General features: G+C 35.1%; 1 non-coding gene across 1 annotated transcript; it reads left to right on the forward strand.

Annotated features, from left to right (window-relative positions):
* The first annotated feature begins 590 nt into the window (after positions 1-590).
* Positions 591-694, forward strand: LOC130971764 (small nucleolar RNA R71). Its single transcript, XR_009082974.1, has one exon. It is a non-coding gene; the product is annotated as a small nucleolar RNA R71 (small nucleolar RNA).
* Positions 695-13,457: the final 12,763 nt, after the last annotated feature.

Raw genomic sequence — 13,457 nt, forward strand, 5'->3', positions numbered from 1 at the left:
CAGAGACTATATTGGCTAAATTAGAAGTGTTTTGTTCAGAATTCTTTGTCTGTTGCTGAGAAGATGATGGATATGGCTTACTATTGTTCAGCCTATTGCGTCCACCATTGTTAAAACCTTGTTGAGGTTTTTGTTGATCCTTCCATGAGAAATTTGGATGATTTCTCCATGATGAGTTATAGGTGTTTCCATAAGGTTCACCAAAGTAATTAACCTCTGCCATGGCAGGGTTCTCAGGATCATAAGCTTCTTCAGAAGCTGCCTCTCTATTTCTGTTGGATGCATGTTGCAGTCCATTCAGATTTTGAGAGATCATGTTGACCTGTTGAGTCAACACTTTGTTCTGAGCCAATATGGCATTCAGAGCATCAATTTCAAGAACTCCTTTCTTCTGAGGTACCCCATTATTCACGGAATTCCTCTCAGAAGTGTACATGAACTGGTTGTTTGCAACCATGTCAATGAGTTCTTGAGCCTCTTCAGGCGTTTTCTTCAGGTGAATAGATCCACCTGCAGAATGGTCCAATGACATTTTCGAAAATTCAGAGAGACCATAATAGAATATATCTAATATGGTCCATTCTGAGAACATGTCAGATGGACATCTCTTGGTCAACTGCTTGTATCTTTCCCAAGCTTCATAGAGGGATTCACCATCTTTTTGTTTGAAGGTTTGAACATCCACTCTCAGCTTGCTCAGCTTTTGAGGAGGAAAGAATTTATCTAAGAATGCAGTGACAAGCTTATCCCATGAGTCCAGGCTATCCTTGGGTTGTGAATCCAACCATACTCTAGCTCTGTCTCTTACAGCAAAAGGGAAAAGCATGAGTCTGTAGACTTTAGGATCAACTCTATTCGTCTTTACAGTCTCACAGATCTGCAAGAACTCAGTTAAAAACTGATAAGGATCTTCAGATGGAAGTCCATAAAACTTGCAGTTTTGTTGCATTAAAGCAACTAGCTGAGGCTTAAGCTCAAAGTTATTGGCTCCAATGGCAGGAATGGAGATGCTTCTTCCATCAAACTTGGACGTTGGTTTTGTGAAATCACCAAGCATTCTCCTTGCATTATTATTATTATTTTCGGCCATCTCCTTCTCTTGTTCGAAATTTTCTGAAAGGTTGTTCCTGGATTGTTGTAATTTAGCTTCTCTTAATTTTCTCTTCAGAGTCCTTTCAGGTTCTGGATCAATTTCAACAAGAGTGCCTTTATCCTTGTTCCTGCTCATATGAAAGAGAAGAAAACAAGAAAAGAAAAAGGAATCCTCTATGTCACAGTATAGAGATTCCTTTATGTTAGTAGAAAAAGAAAGGGGGTAGAGAAATGAAGAAGAGGGTTCGGATTTTTGGACGAGGAGAGGTGAAGAGAAGTGTTAGTAATTAAATAATTAAATAGAAGAAGAGAAGAGGAGGGAGAATTCGAAAATAATTTTGAAAAAGTGGTTAGTGAATTTCGAAAATTAAATATAATAGATAATTAAAATTAAAATTTAAAACAATTAAGAATTTTTGAAAAAGAGAGGGAGAATTTTCGAAAATTAGAGAGGGAAGAGTAGTTAGGTGGTTTTAAAAAAGATAAGAAACAAACAAAAAGTTAGTTAGTTTGATTGAAAAAGATTTGAAATCAAATTTTGAAAAAGATAGGAAGATAAGAAGATATTTTGAAATTAAATTTTGAAAAAGATAAAATTTTGAAAAAGATAAGATAAAAGATAAAAAGATTTTTAAGAAAAAGATATTTTGAAAAAGATTTAATTTTTAAAATTACTTAACTAACAAGAAACTACAAGATAAGATTCTAGAACTTAAAGATTGAACCTTTCTTAACAAGAAAGTAACAAACTTCAAATTTTTGAATCCATCACATTAATTGTTAGCTAATTTTTGAAATTTTGATTTAAAGATAAGAAAAAGATTTTGAAAATAATTTGAAAAAGATTTTTGAAATTTTCGAAAAAAATAGAAAAAAATGGAAAAGATATGATTTTTGAAAAAGATTTTGAAAAGATAAGATTTTTAAAATTGAAATTTTGACTTGACTTGTAAGAAACAACTAATTTTAAAAAAATTTTTGACCAAGTCAAACCAAAATTTCGAAATTTTGGAGGGAAATAAGGAAAAGATATTTTTTTTTAATTTTTGAATATTTTAATTATGAGAAAGAAAAACAACAAAAATACTCAATGCATGAAATTTTTAGATCAAAACAATGAATGCATGCAAGAATGCTATGAATGTCAAGATGAACACCAAGAACACTATGAAGATCATGATGAACATCAAGAACATTATTTTGAAAAATTTTTGATGCAAAGAAAACATGCAAGACACCAAACTTAGAAATTTTTAATGCATGGAAAATATGAATGCAAAGATGCACATGAAAAATAACAAACAACAAAAAACAAGAAATCATCAAGATCAAACAAGAGGACTTATCAAGAACAACTTGAAGATCATGAAGAACACTATGAATGCATGAGATTTTCGAAAAATGCAAGAAAAATTTTTAAAGCATGCAATTGACACCAAACTTAAAAACTAACACAAGATTCAAACAAGAAACACAAAATATTTTTGATTTTTATGATTTTCTAATTTTTTTTTGAATTTTTATTAATTTTTTCGAAAATAAAGTTTAGAAAAATGAAAAATAAAAGAAAAATTTTGAAAAAGATTTTTGAAAAGAAAATTACCTAATCTGAGCAACAAGATGAACCGTCAGTTGTCCATACTCGAACAATCCCCGGCCACGGCGCCAAAAACTTGGTGGACGAAATTGTGATCACATGTTCTTTATATTTTGATGATGTTTACTCTTAGGGCACTGTTTATTTTCACAACTCCGTTCAACTAACCAGCAAGTGTACTGGGTCGTCCAAGTAATAAACCTTACGTGAGTAAGGGTCGAATCCACAGAGATTGTTGGTATGAAGCAAGCTATGGCCACCTTGTAAATCTCAGTTAGGGAGATTAAATATTGATTTATGGGTTTCGAAAATAGAAATAAGAAAATAAATAATAAAAAGGATAGAAGACTTATGTAGATTCATGGGTAGGAATTTCAGTTAAGTATATGAAGATGCTGTATGGTTCAAGGACGTCTGCCTTCCCACTGCTTCTACTCAATCCTTCTTACTCCTTTCCATGGCAAGCTGTGTATAGGGGTTCACCATCAGTTGTGGCTACTTTCATCCTCTCGGGAAAATATCCTATGCGGCTGTCACTCGCACAGCTAATCAGTCTGGAGGCATCACCCATGGTTGATGGCTACATCCCATCCTCGCAGTGAAAGCTAATGCTCACACACTCTGTCACAGTACGGCCAATCACCAGTTGGTTCCCGCTCCTACTGGAATAGAATCCCTTGATTCTTTTGCGTCTGTCACTAACGCCCAGCAGGTTGCAAGTTTGAAGCACGTCACAGTCATTCATTACCGGAATCCTACTCGGAATACCACAGACAAGGTTAGACTTTTCGGATTCCCAGGATCCTACTCGGAACACCACAGACAAGGTTGGACTTTCCGGATCCTCATGAATGCCGCCATCTATCTAGCTTATACCACGAAGATTCTGTTGGGGAATCTAAGAGATACGCATTCAAGCTCGGTTGCAAGTAGAACGGAAGTGGTTGTCAATCACGCGCGTTCATAAGTGAGAATGATAATGAGGGTTATCTAACTCATCACATTCATCATGTTCTTGGGTGCGAATGAATATCTTGGAATAAGAATAAGATAGAGACCGAATAAAAGAAAATAGAACTTCATTAATACTTGAGGTACAGCAGAGCCCCACGCCCTTAATCTATGGTGTGCAGAAACTCCACCGTTGAAAATACATAAGTGAAAGAGGTTCAGGCATGGCCGAATGGCCAGCCCCCTAAAACGTGATCAATGATCTCCTAAGATGAAGAATAAAACAAAACTGAGACCAAAGATGTCTAATACAATAGTAAGAGGTCCTATATATACTAGACTAGCTACTAGGGTTTACATGAGTAAGTAATTGATGCATAAATCCACTTCCGGGGCCCACTTGGTGTATGTTTGGGCTGAGCTTGATCAATCCACGAGCTGAGGCTTCTCTTGGAGTTGAACTCCAAGTTATGACGTGTTTTGGGCGTTCAACTCCGGATCATGACGTTTTTCTGGCGTTTAACTCCAGACAGCAGCATGAACTTGGTGTTCAACGCCAAGCTACGTCGTCATTCTTCGAATAAAGTATGGACTATTATATATTGCTGGAAAGCCCTGGATGTCTACTTTCCAACGCTGTTGAGAGCGCGCCAATTGGAGTTCTGTAGCTCCAGAAAATCTATTTCGAGTGCAGGGAGGTCAGAGTCCAACAGCATCAGCAGTCCTTTTGTCAGCCTTCTTCAGAGTTTTGCTCAAATCCCTCAATTTCAGTCAGAATTTACCTGAAATCACAGAAAAACACACAAACTCATAGTAAAGTCCAGAAATGTGAATTTAACATAAAAACTAAGGAAAACATCCCTAAAAGTAGCTTGAACTTACTAAAAACTATCTGAAAACAATGCCAAAAAGCGTATAAATTATCCGCTCATCATGCCAGTTCAGGCGTTTTACGCTAGAAAAGGGTCTCTGGTGGCCGTTGGACGCCAGTTTGGGCCATCAAATCTCGAGTAAAGTTTGGACTATTATACATTACTGAAAAGCCCATGATGTCTAATTTCTAACACAATTAAGAGCGCGCCAATTGGGCTTCTTTAGCTCCAGAAAATCCACTTCGAGTGCAAGGAGGTCAGAATCCAACAGCATCTGCAGTCCATTCTCAGCCTCTGAATCAGATTTTTGCTCAGGTCCCTCAATTTCAGCCAGAAAATACCTGAAATCACAAAAAAACACACAAACTTATAGTAAAGTCCAGAAATGTGATTTTTGCATAAAAAATAATAAAAAATATACTAAAAAATAACTAGAACATACTAAAAACTACCTAAAAACAATGCCAAAAAGCATATCCGCTCATCACAACACCAAACTTAAATTGTTGCTTGTCCCCAAGCAACTAAAAACAAAATAGGATAAAAAGAAGGGAATATACAATAAATTCCAAAACATCAATGAAGCTTAGTTCTAATTAGATGAGCGGGGATAGTAGCTTTTTGCTTCTGAACAGTTTTGGCATCTCACTTTATCCTTTGAAGTTCATAATGATTAGCATCCATAGGAACTCAGAATTCAGATAGTGTTATTGATTCTCCTAGTTCAGTATGTTGATTTTGAACATAGCTACTTATGAGTCTTGGCCGTGACCCTAAGCATCTTGTTTTCCAGTATTACCACCGGATACATAAATGCCACAGACACATAACTAGGTGAACCTTTTCAGATTGTGACTCGGCTTTGCTAGAGTCCCCAGTTAGAGGTGTCCAGAGTTCTTAAGCACACTCTTTTGCTTTGGATCACGACTTTAACCACTCAGTCCCAAGCTTTTCACTTGCACCTTCATGACACAAGCACATGGTCAGGGACAACTTGATTTAGCCGCTTAGGCCAGGATTTTATTCTTTTGGGCCCTTCTATCCAATAATGATCAAAGCCTTGGATCCTTTTTACCCTTGCCTTTTATTTTAAAGGGTTACTGGCTTTTTGCTCTTGCCTTTTGGTTTAAAGAGCTATTGGGTTTTTCTGCTTGCTTTTTTTTCTTTTTTCTTTTATTTTTTTCTCCCCCTTTTTTCGCAAGCTTTGTATTTTTCACAGCTTTTTCTTGCTTTAAGAATCAATTTTATGATTTTTCATATTATCAATAACATTTTTCTTTTTTCATTATTCTTTCAAGAGCCAACAATTTTAACATTCATAAATTTCACTATAAAAAATATTCAATGTTCAAGCATTCATTCAGAAAACAAAAAGTATTACCACCACATCAAAATAATTAAACTAATTTCAAGATAGAATTCAAAATTCATGTACTTCTTGTTCTTTTGCAATTAGAAACATTTTTCATTTAAGAAAGGTGAAGGATTTATGGGACATTCATAGCTTCAAGGCATAGACACTAGACACTAATGATCATGTAATAAAGACACAAACATAGACAAAACATAAAGCATATAAACCAAAAAATAGAAAAATAAGAGCAAGGAAATTAAAGAACGGGTCCACCTTAGTTATGGCGGCTAGTTCTTCCTCTTGAAGATCCTATGGAGTGCTTGAACTCCTCAATGTCTCTTCCTTGCCTTTGTTGCTCTTCCCTCATGGCTCTTTGGTCCTCTCTAATTTCATAGAGGATAATGGAGTGCTCTTGGTGCTCCATCCTTAGTTGCTCCATGTTGGAACTCAAATCTCCCAAAGAGGTGTTGAGTTGCTCCCAATAGTTGTGTGGAGGAAAATGCATCCCTTGAGGTATCTCAGGGACTTCTTGATGAAGGAATTCCTCATGCTCTTGTTGAGGTCCATGAGTGGGCTCTCTTATTTGCTCCATCCTCTTTCTAGTGATGGGCTTTTGAGATGAATCTCTCCATCTCCCATGACTCGGAGTTGGAAGCAATTGCCTTCTCTTTCTATTTTCTAGAGGTTTCTCTGGCCTTGGGTGCCATTAATGGTTATGAAAAAACAAAAAGCAACGCTTTTTCCCACACTAAACTTAAAAGGTTTGCTCGTCCTCAAGCAAAAGAAGAAAGAAAGGAGTAGAAGAAGAAAAAATGGAGGAGATTGAGGTGGAGAGTGGTTCGGCCAAGGGGGTTTGGAGTGTTTGAGATGTGTGAAATGGAAGGTAGTGAAGAGATGATAGGGAAGAGGGTAGGATTTGATAGGTGAAAGATGTTTGGAGAAGACTATTTTGGAAAGGTGTGAAGAGGAATGAGGGTGAGTTGGGGGTAGGTAGGGATCCTGTGGGGTCCATAGATCCTGAGGTGTCAAGGAACTCTCATCCCTGCACTTTTCTGGCGTTTAAACGCCCTCTGTGTGCCATTTTTTGGCATTTAAAGCCAGCTCTGCTACCTTTCCTGGCATTAAATGCTAGGCTGATGTCTTTTTCTGGCGTTTAACGCCAGCCAGACACCAGACATCCCTTTTCTGGCGTTAAACGCCAGTCTGCCTGCCAATTCTGGCATTTAATGCCCAGAATGCTGCTAGACTGGGCATTAAACGCCCATTCTGCTATCCTTATTAGCATTTAAACGCCAGTAAGATTGTCCTCCATGGTGTGCTATTTTTTATGCTGTTTTTTATTTTGCTTCAATTCTGCAGCCGTTTTTGTGACTTCACATGATCATCAACCTAAAGAAAGCATATAATAATAATAATGGAAAATAAAATGAAAGAGTAATTAATATAGATAAATAACATTGGGTTGCCTCCCAATAAGCGCTTCTTTAATGTCAATAGCTTGACAGTGAGCTCTTACAGAGCTTCACAGATGCTCATAGCATGATTGTGGCCTCCCAACACCAAACTTAGAGTTTGAGTGTGGGGGCTCTGCTTGAATCTGTATTGAGAGAAGCTTTTCATGCTTCCTCTCCATGGTTACAGAGAAAGATCCTTGAGCCTTGAACACAAGGTAGTCCTCATTCAATTGTAGGACTAACTCTCCTCTGTCTACATCAATCACAGCTTTTGCTGTGGCTAGGAAGGGTCTTCCAAGGATGATGGATTCATCCTCATCCTTTTCAGTGTCTAGGATTATGAAGTCAGTAGGGATGTAAAGGCCTTCAACCTTCACTAAGACATCCTCTACAAGTCCATAATCCTGTTTCATTGATTTGTCTGCCATCTCTAGTAAGATTCTTGCAGCTTGTACCTCAAAGATCCCTAGTTTCTCTATTACAGAGAGTGGCATGAGGTTGATACCTATCCACAGGTCACACAGAGCCTTTTCAAAGGTCATGGTGCCTATGGTGCAAGGTATTAAGAACTTTTCGGGATCCAGTTTCTTTTGAGGGAATGTCTGTTGAATCCATGTATTCAGTTCATTGATGAGCGACGGAGGTTTATCCTCCCAAGTCTCATTACCAAATAACTTGGCATTCAGCTTCATGACTGCTCCCAGATACTGAGCAACTTGCTCTTCAACAATGTCTTCACCCTCTTCAGAGGAAGAATATTCATCAGAGCTCATAAATGGCAATAGTAAGTTTAGTGGAATCTTTATGGTCTCTGTATGAGCCTCAGATTCCTTTGGTTCCTCAATAGGGAACTCCTTATTGGTCAGTGGACGTCCCTTGAGGTCTTCCTCACTGGGAATCACTGCCTTTTCACTATCTCTAGGTTCGGCCACTTTGGATATGGTTATGGCCTTGCACTCTCTTTTGGGATTCTCTTCTGTATTGCTTGGGAGAGTACTAGGAGGAGTTTTAGTAACTCTTTTACTCAGCTGACCTACTTGTCCCTCCAAATTTCTAATGGAGGACCTTGTTTCGGTCATGAAACTGAGGCCTTTAGAAAAGATCTCGCGTACTCGAAAATCGGGGTTGTTACAAATCTTATTCTTAACATATATTCTTGAAATATATTTAGATATAGTGTATACTATTATTTATTAAAACAAAAAATATTTTAAATACTTGATATAATTAAAATAAGACATTAAAAAATTAATTTATATTTTAAAATCAATAAAATATCAAAATATCATTACGATTTATCTAAAAAATACTTTATATTTTATATGTATACGTGTCTTCGTGTCTTATAAAATTTTAAAATTCACGTGTCGGCATGTCCCATGTAGTGTCGTGTCCCATGTCCATGTCAGTGTCCGTGCATCCTAGATTCCAGTTATGAAATAATAAACATGTCATCATATAAGGCGAAAAAAAAATTTTGTTTGTTCTTCCTTTTCGATACAAAGAAAAAAAATAAAGGGTCACTTTCTATTTCCATTAAGATCATGAACCTCTCCGTTCCAAAATAGATTTTCATTAGGCATATTATAATAATATGGAGAATATAACTGATACAATGGTGTTCCATTATATGAATGACAAGGTGGAATGGAAAATCCTGAAAAGGTAGGATACATAGACAATCCATTCAAGTGTTGATTATGAAATTTCACAGGATTTATTGAATTAGGTTGAGATGATTTTCTAATGTCATAGCTATTTGGTTGCCCACTCTAAAAAAATGCACACAACAAAATTTTAATATCTTTTTAGTAAAAATAAAAATATTGCTATTATATGTGTAATTTATTCACCACACAAACCTTGTGCACATCATTTATATTAGAATACCACTTATATTTTTTTGGACCTTGAAGTTGTGTCATCAACTTCTTATACCTACATACATGCATCTCATACGACATAATTAAGTAAGTATAATTTTAACTGAATAAAAACAAAATATATATGTAATGAAATCTAAAAATAAAAATGTATATATAATAAAAAGGCTAAAGATTACTTTTTTTAAAAATAAATATTTTTTAAAAAAGTTATATACAAGATTTCAGGTTATACAAAGAAGTAAAGATAGAAAGAAAGAAAAAAATTGAAAAATAGAAAGACAAGTTTATATATTGAATTTCACATTAACATACTTCGATAGCCTTAACTCCATTCTTATTCTATTATGTAGCTAATTTATTTGTTCCATTGTTACTAAAACATCTATGATCTACACTCTGAATATTACTCTTATCATTGTTTTCGTGATTTGTTTCTTCTTTAGCATAATTTTATAATAACAAAATATATTAGAAAATTTTTAAATAAATAAAAGATCGTTAAAAATTTTGATAAAACAGAAAATTAAAATTAACTTCGCATCATTGAGTTCATCACTCGATTAGTGATGACCAGTATGTAGGATGTCTCTACTGTATAACTCTAGACACCTTCGAATCATATGACCACGACATGTACAATGAGAATACTTACGAGATTTTATCGCTCATCTATTTTGACAATGGACTCCCTTTGTCTTCAAAACAGTTGGGTCACCGACCAAACCCACATTAGAAAGAATCCTGGAGTTAGGATCATGTCTCTTTTTAAGCTTTTGGATTAGTCCAAAAATGTCATCTCAGTTCTTTGATTCAGACTCACATAATGTGAAACACAGTGTTGCTAGAGCACCATATCTAATACCAATATTTTTAAAATCAGTATCCATGAATGTAACTGAACATACATAATTTTTTTTAGCATTTTTAGTCCACCTCTTGCAAACAAGAGTATCAGGAATGGTATCAATGTAGTCATGTCTCATAGTATAAAAAATATGATAACATGGAATGTCACGATTTTCAAACAAACAACAATCATAAGCAAATTTTTTAGTGGCTTTATCATATTGTACTTGACATTCCCTCCCAGGTTGCCTATATTTATTTATTCTCACCCTAACTTCAACGTTGCTTACTAAATGGGTTACAACATTTAGCTTGCTAGCTTCTTCTATCTCACACCGAAACTCTTTAAACATACTTCTATTGAAAACATCGGCGACTTGCTTTTCAATGTCTTCAAAACATGTGGTCAACACAGGAGTTGTAAATAATGATTTAAAATTGGAAAGGAGTTCATTTGTCTGATAATGTGTCAATTCTTCATTAAAGTTATGTATCAATTCCAAAACGTAGTACTTTTTACTAATATAATTCTTTATCAAGGAGTGGGTACTTTCGTATTGTGACGTAGTCCTGATTCTACCAAAAAATTTATCATTTAAAATATGATGAAGCCTACATTTTTTTGATCCTGTATGTCTTTTGCAACCATTCATTCTCAGAAAGCCCGTAGTCAGATATCAAATTATGTCATCTTCTCTCAAACTCTTCAGGAAAAAATTTTCATACATTCGGTGCTTTAATCCATCTAAGAATTATGAATTCTTTATAGCTTCATAGGCATTGTGGTATAGATGTCATGCACAAGGATGGTGTGTAGTATTTGAAAGAACTTCTTTTATTGCCTCCCTCATTGCAAGATCTCCATCTGTCACCACGGCTATAAGTTGTTTATTACCCATTATCTCCATGAACATCTTCAACACCAAAACATAGGTTTCACGCATCTCATAAGATAATAAGCCACAACCAAAAATACATGTTTGTCCATGATGATTTGTTCCTGAGAAGATAACCAATGGCCTATTATACTTGTTTTTTTGGTATGTCGTGTCGAAGACCAACACATCACCAAAACATTGGTAATCAGTGATGCTAGACCCGTCGGCCCACACTAAATTATCAAGTTTACCATCTTTTAAAGTAAACTTCTCTTACAATAGTGGGTTCTCATCTGCCTTAGAAATTAGGTAATTCAATGCTGCATGTGCATCACCATCTTTTATCTTTGCACGCCTCGATTTGTCAAAATGATTGTATAGATTTTTTTGTGAATTCCGTCCTATTCGGACCTTCTTTTTACGGCACCATGAATCCCATTATATGTCAAGTTCTAATACCATAAAAGTGCAAGCTATCATCCTCTACTTTATCAGCGTCGGCCATTGTTTGACATGCTGGAACAAACTGGATATACTTAAGTGGGATGAGGTCATGGTTGTGGGTTTCTTCAAATTTGGTGACTCACCACTTTTGTAAAATCAAGTCATAGTGAAATCTAATCTTTACTTGACACATTACACATGTGATTGACATATGATCCTTTTTTCTATTCTTCATCTCCAAGTACTTTTTTTGTGTATTCTCTCCGTTACAAACCATCTGTTGCATATTAATGTTTCCATTGATATCTTGTCTTCTTTTGTCAAGCCTCGAAACAAAATTGTGTACTCTAGCATAATTTCTATAGAAATCACAACATTGATCAATAGTGTCAAACTCAATACTCCACATATCATCATAATTTAATTCGTTTAACTTTTTTCAACATCTTGAATTTCGTAGCTATAATTCGACACCTCCATAGATTTACTAATTTTACCGTCATTGTTAATAATATCTTCCTCCTCCTTATCAAAACTACTATCATATCCAAAACACAACTCATCACATTCGATAGATTCTTCTAAAAATTTATTGTCATCGATGTTCATGCTTATGATGAAATTCTATTCAAAAAATAAATCATAAAAATAATTAATTAAGATACTAACAAATTTTACAAAAAATTAATTTAAAAAAACAAAAAAAGTCATAAATTAAGCAATTATAATCTGTCAAATTCAAAAACCTCCCATAACAAAAATACTCAAATGCACCAAAGGATATACACACCCATTATAAATGGGATCTAAAGCCCCCATGAGACGCATAAACCATTTTATCCCAACAAGCCAATTACTAAATTTCTAAAAGTATAGAAAAAAAATTAACAACTATTTAAATAATCGGGAATAATCATCTGCCATGCCAAGGTAATAGAAGGCGTGGAACTAAATATAAAAATATAAAAGCACAATTAATCTAAAAGATTCTTTAATTTATATAAAATCAGATATGAAGATACAAATTAAATAAGCGGGTTATCAATCTCAATCTATACAGGCATATAGCTCAAAAAATTATATTCATCGAACTAAAGAAGATGAATTACTTTCTATCATTATTAGTCACCTATTGTAATTGAGAACATATTAAATTAATAGCAGCAAAATTAAATGTGATGACAATTGTAAAAGCAGAAAAATTAGTAAATAATTAGCAGATAAATTAATTATTATTTAAAGAAATTATAAAATAGAATTTTTTAGTTTAATGGGATAGAGAAAATTAAAACAATAAATTTGACACTAATTTTAAAGAATTTGGCTCAAGATTGGGCCAAACGGGCCAAACCGGTCGAACTGGATCCAAACTGGGCCCATGGACCCCACCCACTCACTTAATAAAGTGAGTTCAGATCCTTCTCTCCCCATTTTGCATGCTGAACACGTTGAAGCAGCCATAGGAGAAGGAAGAAGAAGCAAACCCTTGGTGTAACTTCAAATCACCATATCTTCTCACTCCGAGCTCCGATCGCCGCACCGTTTACGGCTATATGACCACAGCGTCGAGCTCTATAAAGCCCCTAAGGTTATTTAAGAGGATCCAATTAGCTTAAGAGAAAGGATTAATTTCACCCCTTTAATCCTTGGGTATGGTAATATGTATGTAAATGGTTTGGAGCTTGATTGAGTTTTTGGAAGCTTGAAAGTGGACTTTTGGTGCTGGAAAATCTGTTTGGGAGGTATTGAGCCTTGGAAGCTTGAAAAAAAGTTGAATTGGAGGTGTTCCGAATTTTATCGAGGAATCGGCCAATGTATGGTTTCGGTTTCCTGTATCTAAAATGTAATGTAATGTGAAAACTTAGGCTAGAGACTTTAGGATAGGAATTCAATTTGAGATGTTATTGATTGGTTATAATGGATTGTATAGATTATGTGGTGATTGGTTTTTGAAGGTGGAATTGATGTCTTTGTTGATGATCCATGTGATTTATGCATGATTAATGATGATTGTATGAGTTATTGAGGATGATGGTGGAAGTGCTGTGTATGCCATGAGCCGAATAACTATATTTGATATTGA

This window comes from Arachis stenosperma, chromosome 3 (genome assembly GCF_014773155.1).
Source record: "Arachis stenosperma cultivar V10309 chromosome 3, arast.V10309.gnm1.PFL2, whole genome shotgun sequence".
In the NCBI taxonomy this organism is placed as follows: Eukaryota; Viridiplantae; Streptophyta; class Magnoliopsida; order Fabales; family Fabaceae; genus Arachis; species Arachis stenosperma.